The 21,365-nt window shown below is 37.1% G+C and overlaps 1 non-coding gene across 1 annotated transcript; it reads left to right on the top strand.

The window, feature by feature from the left end:
* Positions 1–146: 146 nt before the first annotated feature.
* Positions 147–296, top strand: LOC118708529. The gene has a single exon (XR_004984605.1). It is a non-coding gene; the product is annotated as a small nucleolar RNA SNORA62/SNORA6 family (small nucleolar RNA).
* Positions 297–21,365: the final 21,069 nt, after the last annotated feature.

Raw genomic sequence — 21,365 nt, 5'->3', positions numbered from 1 at the left:
TGCGTGTGAGTGAATTGTATGTGAGGGTTTGGATTTTAACTGTAGATTTATACCAGTTAAAGAAGGTTAAACTTGGCTAGAGCCAAAAATGATCAAGTTCCAAGGCTCATTTATTATAAATAATCTTCAGTAAGTCATTCTAGTCCTCTGCACACTATCAAAGCTCAGGGTGGAGGCTGATCTTTACCAGTGAACTTCTGAGTGTCAGAAATGTGCTACATTAATGGCAGGACTTTGACTAACATCAGTAGAGTTGGCCTCTATGATCGAGTTTGATAGAACTCTCTGCCACACTAAAAAAATCATTCTAGTCCTTTGGCATAAGTTTGTCCATCTCCAATAAAAATAAATCTGAGTTTAATTATAAAGTGACTCAGAAAACCACTCAGAATCTTTCAGAAATAGAAATATAAAATAATAATTTGTCATGATGACAATGAAATTAATGTGACCTGAAGTAGCCATAAAAGGCTTGATTTGCAGGTGAGGCTGGTATTGGTTTCTGAATGGTTCTTAGCATTTGTATGGATTTAAATGAGTGGAAAAATCAACTGAAAGGAGGAAGATGATAAAGATTCCATTAACAGTGACAGAGAGATATAATATTTCTTTTTGAAAACTCTCTTAAACTATTAATTTATATTTTATTAGTTTTTAAATATATTTTTTATTGATTTCAGAAAGGAAAAGAAGGGAAGAAATAAATCGAAACATCAATGATGAGAAAGAATCATTGATTGGCTGCTTCCTGCATGCTTCACACTAGGGATCAAGCCTACAACCAGGTGTGTGCCCTGACTGGGAATCAAACCATGACCTCCTGGTTCATAGGTCGACACTCAATCTCTGAGCCAGGCCAGCCAGGCAACATTTTATTTTATTTATTTATTTTTAAATATATTTTATTGATTGTTTACAGAGAGGAAGGGAGAGGGATAGAGAGCTAGAAACATAGATGAGAGAGGAACATCGATCAGCTGCCTCCTGCATACCCCCCACCGGGAATGTGCCCACAACCAATGTACATGCCCTTGATCGGAATTGAACCTAGGGCCCTTCAGTCCACAGAATGATGCTCTATTCACTGAGCCAAACCGGTTTTGCCCAGGCAACATTTTAAGATGCCCTTGTTTGTGTTACAGAAATATCAGGGAAGACAGTATAGAATCTAATATAGATCTCAGGATCAGGATTCAAATCTTTGCTGGCTGTTTTTCACATTTTATGGCCTTTCCTACACTACTTAATTTATCTGACTCTAATAGTATTTGTTTATTTTTTGGTCTATAAAATGAGGGTTGTATTACATACCTCACAGAATTACTTAAAGATCTAAGAATAATAAATAATAGCAACCATCTAAAGGGATGATAGAAACTGCTGGAATGGGCTGGACATAAACAGGTCCTCATTATGAGAAGTGAAAGATAAGCCTGACTATAGTGTGAGGCGGAGGAGTTTGGTAAGAGAAATTAAAAACTAGAGATATAATGAAATTTTAGAGATGTTAAAAGTCAGGCTGGTGAGTTTGGAATTTATCTTCTATGTTAAATATAATAACTTGTCTTACTTTGCAGATGAAAGAAGGAGATTTGGGGTTAGCCAGTCTCCTGTCCCAATGATGCTCTAATGATATGTTTCCAATCACAATAGTGACATGCACTGAGCCCAGAACTATAAAATTATCCCATGTGGAAGCCCTCACACACATACGTTTAAAATATGATTTGATTGTTTAAGCATTTTATTTAGACACTCATTTTTTTGTAAAAAAAAAAAAAAATATATATATATATATATATATATATATATATATATCCTTCTATAATAGCAAGACAATATCTAGAAGAAAGAAAACCACTAATCAAGCCCGCATAATTTTATTTGATGCTCATATTCCCAGGATAGTGAGAATCTGATGGATTAAAACAACATAATAGACTTATAGCCCTTACAAAACTCTGTGGGATGTTTCTGGTGTGAAAATCAGCGATTTTAAATTCTGGTGAGCAGAAAATATTGTTTGGGCAGACTTTTTAATATTTCTGGTCTTCAGAAACCTAATCTTTTCCCATTTGGGGGTGACAGTGACCTTAAATCAACTATTCACAATATGTTGGCAAGTGAAATCAAAATATATGCTTCGACAACCTTTTTTGCACATCTTCACGGAGGGAAAAAAATAATAAAAGGAGTTCTCTGCCTAGAATATAAACTATGCTGACAATTACACTTGGTCTGCCTAGACATTTCCTGTGCTAACCTCCACAAGGAGAGTAATGCAAAGCTGCCTTGCACATGGGGAAAAAATCAATTTCATAAGAGATATATCTTTATGTGTCATGATCCAGTGTATGATTGTGGCCTTTGATGTCTATTTAGCTGGCAGCAAATTTACAGCCGTAACTTTTAATTCCCAGCAACGAGTGTGGCAAAAATAACTTAACAGTTAAATAGGAACCTTGTGCTCATTGGGTGACTGTAATCAACTGCCAGGAATGACCTTGAAATTGGACATTCCTCTCCGCTTAAGTGCTATTAGCAATATTTTTCAGAAAGTAAACCATTTAGTTGGTTGGCAAAAAATAAAAAATAAAATACCGATAAAAATCTATTCTTGACTACTCTCTAAATTGCATCGCACTATCTGTTCACCAGCTGAGGGTGAAGAGCGTTGTATATTAAAAGATTTTCATTGTGTAATAATGTGAATACCAGCAGCAGTAATTATAAAATCAATAATTCGTAATAAATATGTCCTCCTTATATAATTACTAAATGATTGCAAAACCAATATTATGCACTCGTTAGAATGGAAAAGGTTGCCGTTAAAGACTTTCTATATTACACATTATTGTTCAAATCTTAAACATCCTTGGTCAAATGAAGCAAAGCTTCATCCTCATCAGAATTTAACTAAATGCTACTTCTTCCCAAGCTATGAAAATACATTTGATCAGTGGTGAAACTAAATATTAAAGCACCTGCCTTCAACGAAGTAACTGTGAATGGTACCTCTATCACCTCCTTTGTTTTGTGTTGATCCTGTTGTGATTGTCACCTCAATAAAGGCTTATGTATCCACATTTATTTGCCTCAGGAATTCATCTAATTGCCATTTCCCATGTCTCAGAAAGCCAAACCCATAGAGAAATATCCATTAGACCTTACATTTTATTCACTGCACAAGTCACCCACATTCCCAGGCAAAGTGCTTGTCTTTGGTCTTTGATTGCCTTACTTCTGAATTGTCCATGACCCTGTGAGGCTACCTAGGAGTCCTTGCCGACATGCCAGGGCTACGCACTTGCCAGAGACACTACAGGTGTTGGAATGCAATGCCTCTGGAATCAGAAGACATGGAGTTTAATCCCCTAACCTCACACATTTGTCTTATACAATATTTCCTCAGGAGTCATTAACTCTGGGTGTCTTCTCCAACGCCTCCTCTCCAACTCTGTGACAACAAAATGTAATAACAAGAATTCAATTTAATACTGACATGATCTATTGGGAATTAGGGTCAGATCCCACAAGTTTAAGGACTCTGCCCCAGGATACTGCCTCCACTTCAGATGTCAACTACAAGTCCCTGGCCACCCCCCTTCTGACTGATCTGCTATAGGTAAATTCGGGGCTCCTATGGACCTGCTCCTTGGGTTGGCTAGAAAGGCTCAAGAGAACTCAGAAAAGCACTTTAGTTCCTGTTGCTAGTTTATAGCCAAATGGAAGAGATATGTAGGGCCAGGTGTGCCTTCCGGGCACTCTCTGGGTGTGCCACCTTCCCAGCACATCTCCCCTCTCTGGGGTTGGACAATTGGGCTGAATGTTCTTGGTTTCTAATTAAGATTTGGTCACTCTTGCAACCAGCCTCCATCCTGAAGCTATCTAGGGGCCCACCAAGAATTGCCTCATTAGAAAAAAAAATGTTCTTGTCACTCAAGAATTCTAAGAGATTCGGGACCTCCTCATCACGAAGGGACAAAGATCAAGCAAATATTTCTTATTCAACCACCTCCACTTACTTTACTTGGTAAGTACAAGACAGGACATGTGCTGAGTATTGAGGAATCTGCTTTTTTTGTGGTGAGAAAAATGAATCTGATTACATGCATGCTATAAACAAGAAGGTATTTTTCTAATGGACAAAGTGCACTTGGTAAATTAAAAGGACTGCCACCATGCTTCCATAATTCTTTTTCAGCCCTCAAAGGGAATAAAACAAGAATATAGTAAGTAAATAAACAAGTAAATAAACTCGACAATAAAATCTTTATCACTTCTCTCTGTCCAGAAACATTATACATGATACATCTTTCATAATATTATTTTTTTCCCCTTTCTCTAGTATATAAATGTCATTTTCCTCTTTGGTGGAATGATCTATGTCTAACAAATGTGCCTTCTTTTTTAAGTGAAAGGAGTGTTTGAAGAAATTAATCAACCAATAAATGAATAAATATGCTATGAGGGTTAGGTGTGTCAGTGGACTGGATGAACTGAAATGCTACTACACATTTTGGAAATGTATGAAACCTCATGCTTTTGCCATTCACTTATTTGGAATTATTGTCATTAGTTCTTGCAGGACTAAAGTTAGCACTTTCTGACCATTTAAAAACAAGTTAAATCAATAATGTTAAAATAGAAAAATATTTGTCTCTTTTAATACTGAAGTCCAATAAAATTACCACATTAGCTGCATACATAAAATGAATGGCTTCATTAAGAATGACTCCTTTACCTAGATGAGCATGTTTTGGTTTGTTAAAAGACAAAAACCTGTGTCAAAAATCCCTCCCAGCTTTAAAACAGCATCACTCTATCTACACCCAGAAAACGTTCTATAAATAAAAACTTTTATTAAGCTTTTAGTGTTTTTCTTCACCTATTTAAAAGGCAAATTTACAAGATTTTACCAGACTATACCACTATCTATGAAAATTAATCATTTGTATATTAAATTTGCAGATTGTCACTTATTTACTGGCCAGGGGCAAAACATGTTTTACTTTTCTTATCCAAGTATTAAAGAACTCCCATAAAGTAAATGAGTTTCTAATATTAGATATTCCAGGGAAGCAAAGGAATAAACCATTCTGTGAGCTGGAACATAGATGGTTTATATATGTTAGGCTGGACTGAAATAAGCTCAAATGGAAATCAGAAAACTGGCCGTAGATGACAAATTTGTTGGCAAAATGACAGGAGTTATGTAAAGTGAAGTATGTGGGTTCCTTACATGAAGAAATAAATTAAAAAGACAACATATTTTGTCTTTTAACAAACCATTTTAGATGTCCTGTCACTTTTATTGTGCTTCCCTTCGTCATTACCCTATTTACTGTGAGTATGTATGAGCATTTTTATGAGCATATGTGTTTCTCTGTTAAAAATATTTGTTGCTAGAGGCATGGTGCACGAAATTTGTGCATGTGGGTCGGGAAGAGGGTCCTCTCAGCCCAGCCTGCACCTTCTTCAATCCAGGACCCCTCAGGGGATGTCTGATTGCTGGTTTAGGCCCAATCCCAGACATCCCTCCCACAATATGGGACCACTGGCTCCTAACTGCTCACCTGCCTGCCTGGCTGGTCACCACCAACTGCCCGCCCCCCCCCCCCCGATCCAGCCTGGTCAGCCCCAAATATCCCCCACTGCCCTGGTCACCCCAATTTCGCCCCCTCCTCCCGCCAGCCTGGTCACCCCACACAGCCTGCTGTTCAGTTATTTGGTAGTTCCTCACTAACCCCCCTACCAGCCTTCTCACCCCACACCTCCTGTGTTCAGTTGTCAATCTGGCATTTTCAGTTATGACAGCCCCTGGCTTTTTATATATTAGGATGGGGACTTAAGGTGTCACTAAGTCTGGAGATTATAAATGGAAACCATGCAAACTAGAGGACATTCCCACACTAAGACAGATTATGTCAAACTTTTTTTAAAAAATATATTTTATTGATTTTTTACAGAGAGGAAGGGAGAGAGATAGAGAGCTAGTAATGTCGATGAGAGAGAAACATCGACCAGCTGCCTCTTGTACACCCCCTACTGGGGATGTGCCTGCAACCAGTGTACATGCCCTTGACCGGAATCGAACCTGGGACCTTTCAGTCCGCAGACCGACACTCTACCACTGAGCCAAACCAGTTTGGGCTCAAACTTTTTTTTTAATAGACTATCTTTTACAATAGTTTAGAATTTCAGAAAAATGATGAAGATAATAGAATCCCCATACACCCATACACTTCTTAGTCAATTTCTCCTATTATTATCTTATGTTATTCAGATGCATGTCTTATAATTAGTAAATTAATATTGATACATTAGTATTAACTAAACTCCACATGTAATTCATATTTCCTTAGTTTTTCCCTAAGGTCCTTTTTCTGTGTGTGTGTGTGTGTGTGTGTGTGTGTGTGTATGTATGTGTGTGTGTGTGTGTGTGTGTGTGTGTGTGTGTGTGTATATATATAGTGGCAAAGTCATTTAACGAACCCCCAAATGTATGCAGCCATATTATATCAGCTTTTTGAAACAGTAAGTTTCTAATCATTCCCTCCAATGTGTTTTTCTTATAGTGATTATTTCAGAATAAGTGTACTCAAAAGTACAAAATGTTTGTTTCTTTAATTGGTTCTTGAATAAAAAAAAAAGGCATAAAGAGATCTCATAATTAAGCAGCTACCTCCTATGTTTATTAAATATTTAGTGTTTATATAGAGTGACATTTTAAAAATCAATAATTATTAATTACAAAGAAGAGATGAAACTTAGTAGAGCATATATTCTGCACTGAAGCCTTCATAAACACTAACTGCACAGCACTAAAATTTACCATGTGCATGCTCTCCTCTCTCAGGGTAAAAGGTGTATTTGATATATTTTTTAAACAGTCAAATATTATTTTTAAAATTAATGGAGGGGTAGGAGAGCCAAGCAAGCAAATAAAAATATATCACAAGCTCTTTTTTGTTTTGTTTTTGTTTTTCCCTGTAATACCTCCCACTCTCACTGCTAATCCAAACACTCAATGCCCCTTAAATACCAATTCAAATTCTAGACTACATGAAGTCTTTTTTGGTGGTATTATTCCAAAAACGTCTATCATTTAATGCTGTTTTAGTATCACCTAATTCCCATCATGATTCCCTATGTCATTAAATTAATCATAGTCATTCTCTATATGCCTGTGTAACTCCCCAGTGAGAACATGAGCCTTTGAGAGCAAGATCACCTAGTGATTGTTACCTGGCTAAGCACATAAGTCAAAATTAAAGGTCCCAAGCTCAGCCTATCAATTTCTGCATCTTTCTTTCTGAATATGTTTCCCTTTGTCCTAATCAATGTGTCTCCTTACCAACACTTAATTATAACTTTCAGATGGATACCTGATTCTAAAGCTTTGTCCCAATATTCTTTTCACCTAGAAAACTTTCACCCCATTCATTTGGCTTACAAGTCGGATCCATACATAAGCCATCTCATATCTCCCCTATTCTAGTAGACCTTTCTTCTCATTTTATCTCACAGGGTTTACTGCTATTGCACTTATTGGCTATATAGAAATCACTTATATTTTGTGTTTTATATTTTTCTAGTGCTTCTCTTTGCTTTGTCACTTAAATATTAATGGCATTTTTTTTCTCCAAAATAAATTTTAAAAGCTTGCTGATGAAAATGTTACTTCTTTAATTTGTGATAACCATCAATTGCCTAATACTCAGGGATATATAAATATACAAACATAACTGATGGATTTAATTTATTTAGCTTTAAACATTTCATCAAATAATGGTAGGGTAGTCAGTTCATCTCAAGCCTTAATATACTATGCAAGAAAGATTAATGTTAAGGATACAAAAATGGAGGGGGAACACCTAAAAGGAATAAATATAGTAGGCAGAAGTAAAGATAATATATTTTTCTTTTCCAAAGGCACAAAAAATATTCAACTTGATTGAGAATAATAGCTTTGTTTGAAGAGAAACAGAAAATTAAAGGCAAAAAGTATCTTTTAGCCATACTGGTTTGGCTCAGTGAATAAAGCATTGACCTGCAGACCAAAGGGTCCCAGGTTCGATTCTGGTCAAGGGCACTTACCTTGGTTGCAGGTTCCTTCCTGATCCAGGCCCTGGTTGGTTCTTATGCAGGTGGTAACCAATTGCTGTGTTTCTCTCATGTTGATTTCTCTCACTGTCTTTCCCCTTCTCTTCTACTCTCCCTAAAAATAAAATATTATCAGGTAAGGTTTAACAAAACAAAAAAAGTAGAAGACACACTGAATTAACCAAAAGGAAATTAGGAACTGACTTAGTATTCTGAGAATTTCAGTAAATAATTCATCTTGTGGTTATGTTATCTTCTTTCAAAACATTTTCTTGGGATTTATTATGGACAACTTATTATTCTAAGAATTGTGGAGCTGCATGGATTTTGTCTTAAAAGGATTCATAATTCCCCAAGTGACAACACTACCTCAAGTCAATAACTTTCTGTCAAATCTTGGATTAGATACTTGGCCTCTCAGGTTTCCATGCTCTTCCTTAGTACATTGATGAGGTCTGACTAGATGAGCTTTTTTCTCTAACACTGCACAACTGGATGGAGCAAATAGCCCAGTCATCTTCTTTCTTAAGATAATTTTGCCTCTTCATGCCCTGAAACATTTGTTTGCTATCATGGACAAAATTTTTAATACTAAACTGAGCCTGTTAACAGAATGGGATTTTGACATTCACCACCTCTACTGCCGAGGAAGAAGGAAGCCTCTGGGAAGGCTATTTGTGGGACCTGTCATTCTGAGGGCATGGGCAAAAGAGAAGTTAGCTGACGCTTAGTGGGAGGTGCGGAAGCCTGTGGGTGACACATGCAGGAGATGCCAGTGTTTTGGAAGCTGCCACAAACAAGCCTATAGTTATCTCAGTAGCAAGAGCAAAGCTTGAGAGGGAAAGCGTTGTTGTTGGAGAAGTCCACCTGCCGGAGGGTAGATCTGTATGCACCCGCAGTGTTTGCAAGGAGAGGAAAAGTGCTGCGAAGGAGGCAGGATGCACCTGTTAGATTTCACATTGACAGCTAGCTGCAGCTGCTACCTAAACAGTACACTATGCACAGGATTTATCTAACACCTAATGGAAAACGATTGTTTTGGTTCTCATTTCTACAGGTTCTACCAGTAATTTTTCAGTTCTATTAATAGCTCACACATTAACTCTTTCCCCAAGTTGCAGTGGTCAGGCTCAAGTACATAGAGATAGCTTGGCAACACATTATTTTCTGCAATTCCAGTTTCTTCTTATTATGTCCCACCTTTCCCCCTTCCTCTCTAGACAAATCAAAAGTGACCCACCTTTCTTTCCAACCTATTAAGATTTTATAATTTTTTTAGAAATGCAACCAAAGTCCATTTATCATAATTGTATTCTCTCTGTTTTCATGATGCAAGGTACGGAAGATATAATTTTTTGAAAGTTAAGAAGCGACTTTCTATGACTACTGTTTTCATTTATTTCTTCTTTTTGGTTATTAGCTAGTACTTCAAGCCTTATATTATTTTTGGGTTTTAATCTGATATCCCAACTAGTCAATAAATACTCTGTGAGCATGCAGCAGATCTTTTTGTCTATATCTGCTATAGCACATTGTATTGTCTGGGACACATATTAGATATTTAAATACTTTTCAAGAGATGGTTGGCTTGATTTTCTTAGTTAAAAACAATCAAGAGCCTACCACTCCAGGGATTTTTATGTTTGATTGACTGCCACAAAATGGACTGGACAGATTTTAATGATGTCAAGTCATTGATAAAGGTTTACAAGGGTCTGGGTTAACCTTTTTCATTCTTTTTAAAGGGCAGATTACCTCACAGGCCACAGTGCAAATGTCAATGACTCACTGCAGGGAATTGGGTCCATAGCTTAATCATTAACTCTAGAGAGGGCTAATGAAATATTGATCCCAATATAACGCTTTGGGAGAGTGTGTAAGTTAATATCTGCCCCCTAATATGTGTAGGTATATTAAGATTATTGGGCTGTGAAATCTGCAGAGAGGGAAGGAAGTTCATGACTCTCTTTAGCCTCATGAAAACCGCAGATTCAATGTTGTTTGATGTGGTTCACCGCAAAGCTCAGTTTGCTGTGGATGATGCACTCAACCACACCAATGAGGGGGAAAAAAGAAGAAGAAGAAGATGATGGGATGGTCCATGTTATGCCAGTGGTTCTGGATCAAACAATATCTGATTCAGATTCTCTATAAGAAGAGGACTCACAAATTCAGTGGATTAAGTGGTATATTAACAACTCAGGGAGTCTAATCTGCACATCAAAATCTTTTAATTGTATTTAGGAAGAGTCAGAGATGAATGAAGGAAAGAGAGTATTTTAATAACTTTCCATTTATAATTCTAGTCCCTTCCTGAGAACTGACACTTTCCCCCCCTAACCTAGGGAAAGCATGCCATGAATAATAACCTTCACCTTCCTTTGGCTTATCTTAGCTTGTGTCTATCTTTTTAACTTGATTTTAATAGATTCCTGCTCAATATGTATGAAGCAGAGTAAGTGCAGAATGGGTTGAGTTGATTTGGCACAGTTAATGGTGCAGATTCACTCATCACAAAGTGAAAACCTGAAAATACAATATTGATGGCAAAGTAGCTAGGTAAAATACTCCCTGTCATTTACTGAGAATGGCCACAGAGATATATTTGGTGAGATTTTGGAGAAATAGAATCGAAACAGCAGGAATAGAGGCTCTGTTGTGTACCCACTGATGTCTTCAGTAAGTAAAGACATCCAAGGCATAAGCTCTAAACTGGGATTTTCCACTAGATGCAAATGTAGATCTGGGTTGCCAGCTTATATTTTTCAAATGCAGAACAAGTGCACCTGACTACTAGTATTATTTGATTTCTTCTCTTTCTATGGATAACACATATGCTTTTCAATAAATGGTAGCACACTAGCAAATATTGTGGGGATATTTGGGATTAGGGAGAAGTATTAGGAAACCACACCATGAACTTTCTCATGAGTAGCTCCGGCTGCATCCTCTTTCCCTCTTCTCCACTTGCAGTTGAAAAGTATATCCCCTGAATAGATTCAGAATGTAAGAAGGGAACAAAATTTTACAAAGATTGTATAGTTTGATAACTCCACCCAGGTCTTTATTCCCCCTTCAAATCCTGACTCTAATGCAACTAAGTATAGAAAAACAAGAATGGGCGGAGCTCTTGTAAACACTGCAACTCAATTGAAACAACGTAGATTTTCACTGAATAACAAAAAGGTCACTAACATGACCTAATAATTAGGGTCAGATATTATTTTGACCAAAAAATAACTCTGAAGTTAGTTTTCAGCAAATGCTGTCTTCAAAATATTGAATGAATAAGTAACTAAATAAATTTAATAGATGTATCACCAGGAAATGATTAAGCCTAGAAAATGGAGCATGAAAATTCACTTACAACCAATAAGGTAGGAAGTCACAACCCCTAATTTAGAGTAGTTTTACTTAACCACTAATGATTCAATAAACTTTTGACATGGATTTCTAAGTTAGTGCTATCCACAACTGGGGCATTTTGCCAATCTTTCTTTCAGGTCAAGAACAATTCTAAGAGCAGATTAAAAACTGGACACCTGAACAAGGGTCTAATTCCCATGACAACTAAATATGACAACCTAATGATGTCATTGGACATAGATGTCCCTGTCATTTACATTTCTATGAGTGTCCAATAGAATATAAAGCATCTAGATTATTGCTGTCTTTGAAGTTTCATTTTTTAAATAAACAGATGATCTATAAATTCACATACACATATGTATGTGCTATTCTTTCTCTAAATTTTTTGCATAAAAGATTTTAACAGTAAGAGTCATGTTGCAATGAACATAGTCAATAGATCAAGTGCTTTGGGAAGTGCCTGGAGTACCTTGAGGTTACTAGTGTTAAAAAACATATTATCTGAAAGTTAATATGTTAAAAAAAAACACATATCATTTTAAAGTGATATACATACTAGAGGAGAGGTGCATGAAACTTGTGTATGGGGGGTACCCTCTGCCCAGCCTGTACCCTCCTTAATCTGGGACTCCTTGGGGGAAGGATCGGGCCTAAACCAGCTGTCAGACATCCCTCTCACAATCCAGGACCACTGGCTCCAAATGCTCACCTTCCTGCCTGCCTGATCACCCCTAACTGCCCCCCCCCCCCCTGCTGGCCTGGTCACCCCAAACTGCCCCCCCCCCTGCTGGCCTGGTCACTCCCAGCATTCTCCCGGACTGCCCACCCTACGAGCCTGGTCACCCCACACAGCCTGTTTGGTCATCTGTTCATTGTGATGGTAACTTAGGCTTTTATATAAATAAAAAAGAGATTTGAAAGTTGGTATATTGAAGCCTTATGGTAAGATCATCTACCTTTTAGTAGGGAATAAGTGCCCCTTTAAGAAAATTAATGTTCCTAGTATAAATCATATATATAAAAGGCAAAAGGTTCTCAAACTGGAAACAAAAATGCAAAAAAAAAAAAAAAAAAAAGGAGAGGGACTTCGATAGACAAGAAGGAGACTCTAACATCTTGGTTTTAAAATCTTTAATTTGGGATTTAAAGGGTTAAACAGGCTTGAAAACATTCTTTGGTGATAGGGCTAGTTGACTCTCTTACATAGTTACTGTCCATGAGTAGGCCCAATGGCCTCCCGTAATATTTTTCTCGGTTGACTTGCATATTACTTCTAGATCTAGTTTTTTTTAATATGTTGTCAGTTAAATTTTCCACCCATGCCTAGATATGGAAGAATTTGATGGGATTGCATGGGAAGCTATGACACTGAGTCAGTAGGGGAACAGGTAAGCAGCAGGGGATCCCTCGGGGAAAGAAAATCTCTTCATGGAGCCATACTCCATCTGTGGCTTCTGTTGATTTGTGATATTAACAGAATCAGCATGTTTTCTTACAAGCTCACCTGTAAACTTCTCATCTTCACAGAGTTACTTGGTCAACCCTAAGGCTATCTTGTTGGAATGTGTGTTTGCAAAATCTACTCATCTCAATTTGTGAAAGCAAAAACTTTCCTAACTCAGAGGCTCTTAAGATATGGTCCATGTGACTCAGGATCTTAAAGTGGGAAAAACATAATTAGCACTTTTCAGCTTCAAAGAAGATTATAAACACTGGCTAATTAAACTTCCCAACACCTCCTTTGTGGGGATATAGTTATTTCCTCTTTCTGGACAGGTTAAAATATCTATTTAAAGGAGGGGAATATAGCTGCTTCTCTCCTGGAGGGCAGCAATAAAATCTTTCTCCACTCAGCAGAGTCTAGGCTCAAAGTTAAGTTTAATCAAACATTTAATCAGTAGCATTTTACTGAAAAGCAATGTGCCTTCCTTTGTGTTCTTTAATTGCAGAAATAAGAAGTGTCACTGTCTCCTGTCCTTCCACAGTTTAACATGAAGTTGACCAGACAGGATATTAGACGTTATATTAAATGTACGTAAATAAGAACATAAGTACATATAAACTGTCCCTTTCCAAACTGCCTTTCTGTCCTCCATTTTGTGCATTTTTATCAAATAAATCATTTGGGTAAGTTCTCTAATAATCACATATAAATAAAACAAAGGTTTATTTCTGACTCATGTCAGAGTCCAACAGGGATCATCAGTAGAGAATGGAGTATTTGCCCCACTCAGATATATAAGAACCTAGTTTCATTATACCTGGTGGTTTAACCATATGCTAGTGCTTCAATATCTTCTTGATCAAGTCCACACTTGATCTTCCACATTTGGTTGCAGATGAGTTGAAAGAGAGAGACCATACTAGTAGAGAAATTCAAAAAGTGTCCTAAGGGCCAGAATTCCCAATCATATCTCACTGTTAGAACTCAGGCATGTAGAAATACCTAACTCTAAAGGAGTCTCAGAAATGTAGTACACCTGTGTTCCTAAGACAAAAAAAAAATTGGAGATTAATGAATATTTAGAATTGTGTTTGCCATGCACATAGGGATTTTATTTCATGCACTAGGGAATAGGGAATATGGAATAATCATTATATTCTAATGGGACAATAGAGATTTGAAAGCATAAACAAGGAAAGCTAACCAATTGACAAGGTTCTGGAGAAAGAATTAAAAGATGAGGAAAACTAGATTCAGGGAAATTATATAAAGTTTCTGTTAATTTAAATAAAAATTACAATATTAATAAAAGCACAGAGTGAGTTCATAGGAAACAGAAGGGATGCCAATTAATATGCAGTGGCTCTGTCAATTTCTATCCTGAGCCCTAGTCTTCTAGGAAAAAGTTAATTTCATTAACATATCCAAAGTATAGTTGGAGCCCCCAGATTACATGTGGGGTTACATTATAGCAATATCTGACATTTTGGGGGTAGGCACTTAAAAATTCTTTAATTTATACACATGTGCAAATAACATATTGCACTTGTATGCACATATTAAATTACATGGAAAATACACAGATTTGTAAATATGTTATATATAATTATATTACACTAGTGGCCTGGTGCCTGGATTCATGCTCATTGAAAGGAAATTATTAATTAGAAGAACCGCAGCTCAGCAGTAAACCAGATTCAGGGCTGACAGTGCCCCAGCAACAACATAACCTATGGCAAAGGTGGAATCACAGGCCCACAAGGAATCAGGCCCCATTCTCTCTGGTTCAGGAGTGTATCACCCGAGAAGCACCACTGCCAAGTCACTGCAGCTCTGCACCTCCTGTGTTGAGCACCTGCCTGCAGGTGGTCAGTGTGTGTCATATGTACAGGCCAGTCAGGCAGTCAGATGGCCACTTAGCCTTTTATATATATAGATGGAAATTTTCTTTCAGAGTCATCCCATGGTAGTGGTTGTAAATATGCTGCATATGCCTATATCACAAATGAGAGCTAAATGTTTTATTTCACCAAGTCCTTATAATTGATTAGTGATTGGGTCAGGATGAAAATTTGGGTTCTTTGATGACCCGCTCAATGCATACCCCATGCACTGGTCCACTGTATTACTATTTTATTATATTAGGAAGGTAGCTTAGTAGGAGTGTGAGCAGTTCTCACTTTTAGTAAGCTTAATTCTAATTATTCAGCATGATTTAATCTCCACATAATTTATTGTGGTTTTTGAAGACACTCATAGGAAGACACCATACCTTGGGTAACATGGTGTAAGGTAGGAGAGTTTGGTTTTGAAATCTCAGTTACAGGTGGTTTTTTTTTTGTTTGTTTATTTTTATTTTTATTTTTTTATTGTTGTTCTCTAAAATACAGGGCTAGGACTGTGGTCTTCCTGAAAGTGAGCATGGCATAATTATTCAAAACACAGGCAAGTTTGTACTCTGATTTTCTCCCTGAGTAGCTGTGTGACATTGGGGAAGGTACATAAGCTTTCTGAGTCAGTTTCCTCATCCATATAATGCTTATGATAACAGCACATACCTAATAGAATAGGAATGGTGTTCAAAGAACACAATATTAATGAAGTCCTCTTTGGAACAATGCCAAGCATTAAAAAAAGTGTACACACTAAATTAAAATGTTAGAATTACTATTAAAGACAGTTGTGTGAACTTGTGAACATTAAAACAAAATGCCTTTTACAGTTTCCTTATTTATGTGGAACTCAGGTAAGACAGTATTTCACTTGAGCCAAGTGTTCATTTTCTCCCACCAGAAACATAAAATAATCCTATGCATAAAGAATGTATCTCCTATTAACAGTATTTATATCCTACTTGTTTAATATTAAAACTGGTATCCTGTACTGAGGAGCATTTTGACTTTTATCAGGGCAGATTACATTTTAAAGGTCATCAAATTAGCTGAATGAACTTGGACCTCTTTGAGCCACCTGGAATAATATGAGCTAATACCAAATATATTGTCCTTGATACTCAAATATCTTCTGAGACAGAAAAAAAAAAGCAGTTAGAGGTGAACCTCAGAATTAGCTGTATTGGACTGGTTCAAGGTAGTACCCCCAAATACTTTAATCACTAATCAGCTACCACTATGGCTATAGTCATTAACCCCAAAGGAGACAAATGCCCAGAAGTAGAGGCAAAGGATGTTCTAATGAGCTAGGATATTGAGGCCCCCAAATCTAGGTTGTATCTTAGGAAGTGGACTAGACAACATTAAGCCACAAAAAATTCTTACCTAAAAAGTAGCACAACTGAATAACTTGTCTCTGTTAAGAGCCAGAGCTTCTTACACTTAATTGTAAATTCGGTTTTCTGACTGCAGAGGTGGGGAGGGTGTCTCATAAAGTACACTTACCAGGATTTCAAGTTCATAAAAACCAATTCTGAAGATGTGAGATTGGTTTCAAGAATAGGCAATCTAACCAGTGCCCCAGGGTTCTCTGAGGAAGACAGTGGACTAGATTATAGCCTCTAGATTTTAGGGATGACAATGATAAAGAAAGAAAATCAAAAGCAAGAGCACTAAGCAGGGGGCGGGAGGGAGAGTAATGGGAAAGAAAAGTTACCCCAATGTCACTGCAAATATATATCTAATCAGCCTGCTCTGAGACAGAATCAGCTTCCCTGCTCCCACTGGAGTTTTCACCCTTCTCCCACCACCTGTGGTCCTAGATTGAGGCAATTCTTTGAGGGAGGGAGTTTTGAGCTCCATCTCGTGGCCAGACAGAGTTTCTAACACTACTATATTGATTTTTCCAAAGACCAACAATTAAAAATGCAAACATATTTAATGAGGCTTTTTGTGATCATAGTGAATCCTATCTATTAAAAGGCTAATATGCAAATTGAATGACTGGTCACTATGACACACAGTGACCACCAGAGGGCAGATGCTCAGTGCAGAAGCTGCCTCCTGGTGGTCAGTGTGCTCCCACAGCGGGAGTGCTGCTCAGCCAGAAGCTGGGCTCAGAACTGGCGAGGCAGTGGCAGGCTCCGCTCCCACCTCCACTGAAGCCCTAAGGACCCCACATGGGAAGTCTGCCTGCTGGCTTAGGCCCCCTCCCTGTGAGAGGGCACAGGCCAGGCTTAGGGACACGCCACCAGTGCATGAATGTCATGCACGTGGTCTCTATTATATATAGTAAGCTTTCCTAGAAATTATTAGAAACAACAAAAAAGAGATGTCAAATATGCCTAAACTCCCCTCTCTCCTTCTCTTTCCATTTGAGATCTCTCAGGTATTGATCATAGAACATGCTTAAGTTCTTTTACCTATGTCCTCACCTTTTTTTTTTTTTCTTTCAGATTTTTGTTTCTTAAGGTTACATACCTCCCATTTTAAGAGATACTAATTCTATTTCATTAAAATAAACTGAATTTTCCTTAATCTAATCCCAAAAGATCAGACTAGAGTAAGTGTGACTAAAGCCTAGAACTGGAATTCAGGGATTTTGTGGTTTTTATTTTGTTTTGTTTTTTTGTAATGATTATAATTTGGTAACATATTATTAGTTCTTTTATAATCCTCATGGAGAACATGCTAATACCATGCTATGCAAGTAGTTCATTCATATTGTAGATAAAAGAGAAAACAGTGAAGGATTTTCTGTGATATAAGATTTATATTTAATAATTTACTGCAACAAGATAAGGTCTTGTTTATTTAATTTGTATTTCTTTTTTTTAAATATATACTTTACTGATTGCAGAGAGGAAGGGAGAGGAAGAGAGAAATAGAAACATCAATGATGAGAGAATCATCAATGGGGCTGCCTCCTGTATGCCCCACAGTGGGTATTGAGCCCACAACCTGGCCATGTGCCCTGGCCTGGAATCAAACCATGATCTCCTGGTTCATATGCCAACTCTCAACCACGGAGCCATGCTGGCCAGTCAATATTTGTTTTTTATGGTGATAGTAATATTCAGGTAATTTACCATACATGTTTCTAATGTCTTTCATATAAGATTACAAGAGTCTGATAGAGGCCATCTATTCAAACATATTCATCTGAGATTAAACCACTGTTTGGTGATCTATTAGAAAACTAAATAGAAAATTTAAATAAACTCAAATTTATATGAAATTGTCAAGGGTTCAAGGACATGTCCAAAAGAAGATTTTAATTCTTCCTACTAATAAATGCCAACATAAAACAACCTTCTTGTTTTCCCAAACTATGTCAATATTCTGAGAGAAATACTAAGCAGCAGATCTCATAACCACACATTTGACCTGGATTCAGTAAATACTTTCATATCTTACCCTTGAGTCCTCAGTGCAAGCATTCCGAAGTTGAAGGTAATAGATACACTCTTCACTCTCTCTTCACTCATGCTGCATGCTGGCCCATTCTATTAGCATGGTTAAAGTTTATCTCCAAGCTTAAAATAAAACAAAACAAAACAAAAAGAACTTTTTAAAAATCTGTGGAGCTGTTCTATTTTTCCCCAAAAAAATAAGTCTCTTTCTAAAAGATCCCTGATAGGCACTGCACTTTTCACCCTAAAATCAATTTAGCCTTAAGCTAAATTTTCCTCAGTTGAGTGCTCATCTTGATAAACTCCTTAGGGCTTGGTCCCTGGAGATTTTGTTAAACCTAGTTTTATTAAAACTTAGGATATGAAAACCTTGTTTGCATAATTATCTATATTAAATATTTCTACTTGTTTCTTTAGAGACTTCATTGGTAATCTCCACCTTTTATTTTTTTAATATATATATATATATATATATATATATATATATATATATATGACTTCAGACTTGCTTTCAAACCAGTAAAGTTTATAAAAAGAAAACATGGTATATTTTTAAACTGAAATTAGCCAAAATTACTTGCAATGCATTATGTTGGACAGAAAACCAGAGTTGTATTTTTGTCATATTGGGTAAAAAATTAGCTTCTGTCTCTCTTTTCCTAGGAAGTTGAATTGATATCTGTCCTATTATATCACACAGTTGTGAATAATCAAGAAGTTGGTTTTGTTTGAAAATGTTCCAAAATATTACATGTATATAAAATATAATGCCCTTCTTATACCAAGAAAACATATCAGCACAAACTACTATAGGGCCTTTTTTTCCACACATAAGCTCATCAATAAGCATTTAATTCAAAGCTTTCACTGCATACTTTCAGAGATAATCATATTCCTCATAACAATGAGTTCGCTGATTTGTGGCTCAGTCCCTGTACCTAACCAATATGAAACAGGAGATCCACAAATTGAACTCTCAAGTTAATGGCACATGACCTACCTTCTCATCAACATTACCCCAAAGTCAAACTGCTATTTATAGTGTGGATACTTGCACTCTTTAGGAAAACCAAGTAACTCTCTGTCCTCATGCAGATTTTGTAATTTCATAGAGAAACGGCAGGGGTGGGGGTGGGGGGCAAGATAATTTCCCAACCCAATAGCCACTTGCCATAGCAATGAGTGAGGTCTTTTCCAGTTGCAGAATTTCACCCATAGGACAGATCCACAGGAGTGAGTCTGGGGAACTGAGCACAGATCTTGCCTGGTGTTCTTCAGATGATGTCTAATAAATTACCCTTCATGTAGGAGAAACTAAAATAGAGGTACATAGGTGCAGTAGTGTTTTTCTCTCTACAAACTTGAAAATAATCTTGTATAGTGATGAACATGATAAAGTAATCTGAGAAGAATAATTCAAATCACTGAAGCCAGTAACAGTTGATCAGAGAATGATTGAAAATGATAATCTGTATATCTAAAGAAACAATGCTTAGAGCAGAATTGGGTAGCAGAAATAAAAACAAAATAAAAGGCGAATGAAAAAGGCACTATTTAACAGTGTAAAGGGAAACCAAGTATCCCATTCTTCTGATGGGTTTTGCCTTTTGTACATTAATATAGGGGGTGGGCAAAGGAAGGTTTACAGTTGTAATACAAATAATACATAATTAATAAATAAGAACACAAAAACAGATCCAGAAACATAGAAGCATCACAGACACTCAAACCTCAGAGAAAAGGCAGGGGAAGGTGGGCAGGGGCCAACTTGCAGGGGGAGAGAGATCAACCAAAGAACTTGTATGCATGTAGGCATAACCAATGGGCACAAACAATGGGGGGAGTGAAGGCCAAAGCTGGGAGGTGGGGCCAGGCTGGGAGAAAACAATGGGGAAAAGGAACATATGTAATACTTTGAATACTAACAAATTAAAAATAAAATAAGAATAAACTGTTTCACATATTCATAACTGTAACCTATACTTTTCCAACCCCTGTATAAGAAAGAATCTGATGTCATTGACTTTGTAAATCATAAGCAGTCTTTTCCTAGTCTCACCAGGCTGCGATTACAATGTGATAACACTACACTTGATCTTAGCCAAAAGGCCGAGAAGCGATACAATGTGATAACACTGATGCCATTAGCTTTTCAGTGGTTTTCCACCATACGTTCCGATTCTGAACCTTGACTTCCTGAAAACTACCACTTCAAGTACTTCTGGGAGCCTACGTCAATACTCACCTGTGCTCACAAACTACCGCTAGCTACCATTTTGTTATTCTGTCCACAAGACCACAACACCACTCTGACACTGTGTGGCTGCCAGAAAGCACACTGCAGCTTCCACTGTGCTCTAACATGTCCACGGGGTGCCTGCTTGCTGCTTTGAGCTCCATGATTTTTGGAATAACATAAATTCCACTGGTCACTGCCACATCATCTGGATGCAACTGTCTTTGCTGGGCACAGCACTTTCTTCCTAGGACCCATTGCTGATGTCCTAGATCCCCGTGGGTTATTGGAAGCCCCTGCTGTGTGTGTGTGTGTGTGTGTTACAATTTACAACATGTTCTAATGTGTAAGATAATTGTTTAATGAAATAAAAATAAATATAGATCTTAATCCAGAGTGCATAGCTAATCACTCTTTACATATCCTACCAACATCTTTGTGAGGTTCCAATGATATAACCTCAGTAGGTGCTTTTATTAATCAGAAGTTTTTTTTGTGTGTTTTTTTTTCCCTGTGTGTATGTGTTTTTTAAGTCTAGATAAGTTAACTTTAACTCCAAGTGCTTCTTTATGACAAAAATACAATATTGTGGAAACAGCAAAAACTTTGGAGTCAATCTGCTCTGGGTTCTGTAAAACTAGGAACAAGTCACTTGACCTCTTTCAGCTTCATAGTTTTTTTTTGTTTTGTTTTGTTTTAACTTTTAAAACTGGCGTAATATACACCTTAAAATTTAACAAGGTAATATCTCTTCAGGAATTACTGTAATGCTAGGTTAATGGGAAAAACAAAGAGTTACCATTAATAAGAGCTATATTTCCCTCCAGTGTCCGAGAAACTTGTTTCTACATCAAAGCAGAGCTCTCTGGGATATTCCAATTACAATCAGAATGGGGATGAACAAA

The sequence above is a fragment of the Pipistrellus kuhlii genome, unplaced genomic scaffold (assembly GCF_014108245.1).
Source record: "Pipistrellus kuhlii isolate mPipKuh1 unplaced genomic scaffold, mPipKuh1.p scaffold_m20_p_6, whole genome shotgun sequence".
NCBI classification, from domain to species: domain Eukaryota; kingdom Metazoa; phylum Chordata; class Mammalia; order Chiroptera; family Vespertilionidae; genus Pipistrellus; species Pipistrellus kuhlii.
Note: the sequence above shows the minus strand (reverse complement) of the source record. Positions and strands in the feature narration are given on the sequence as shown.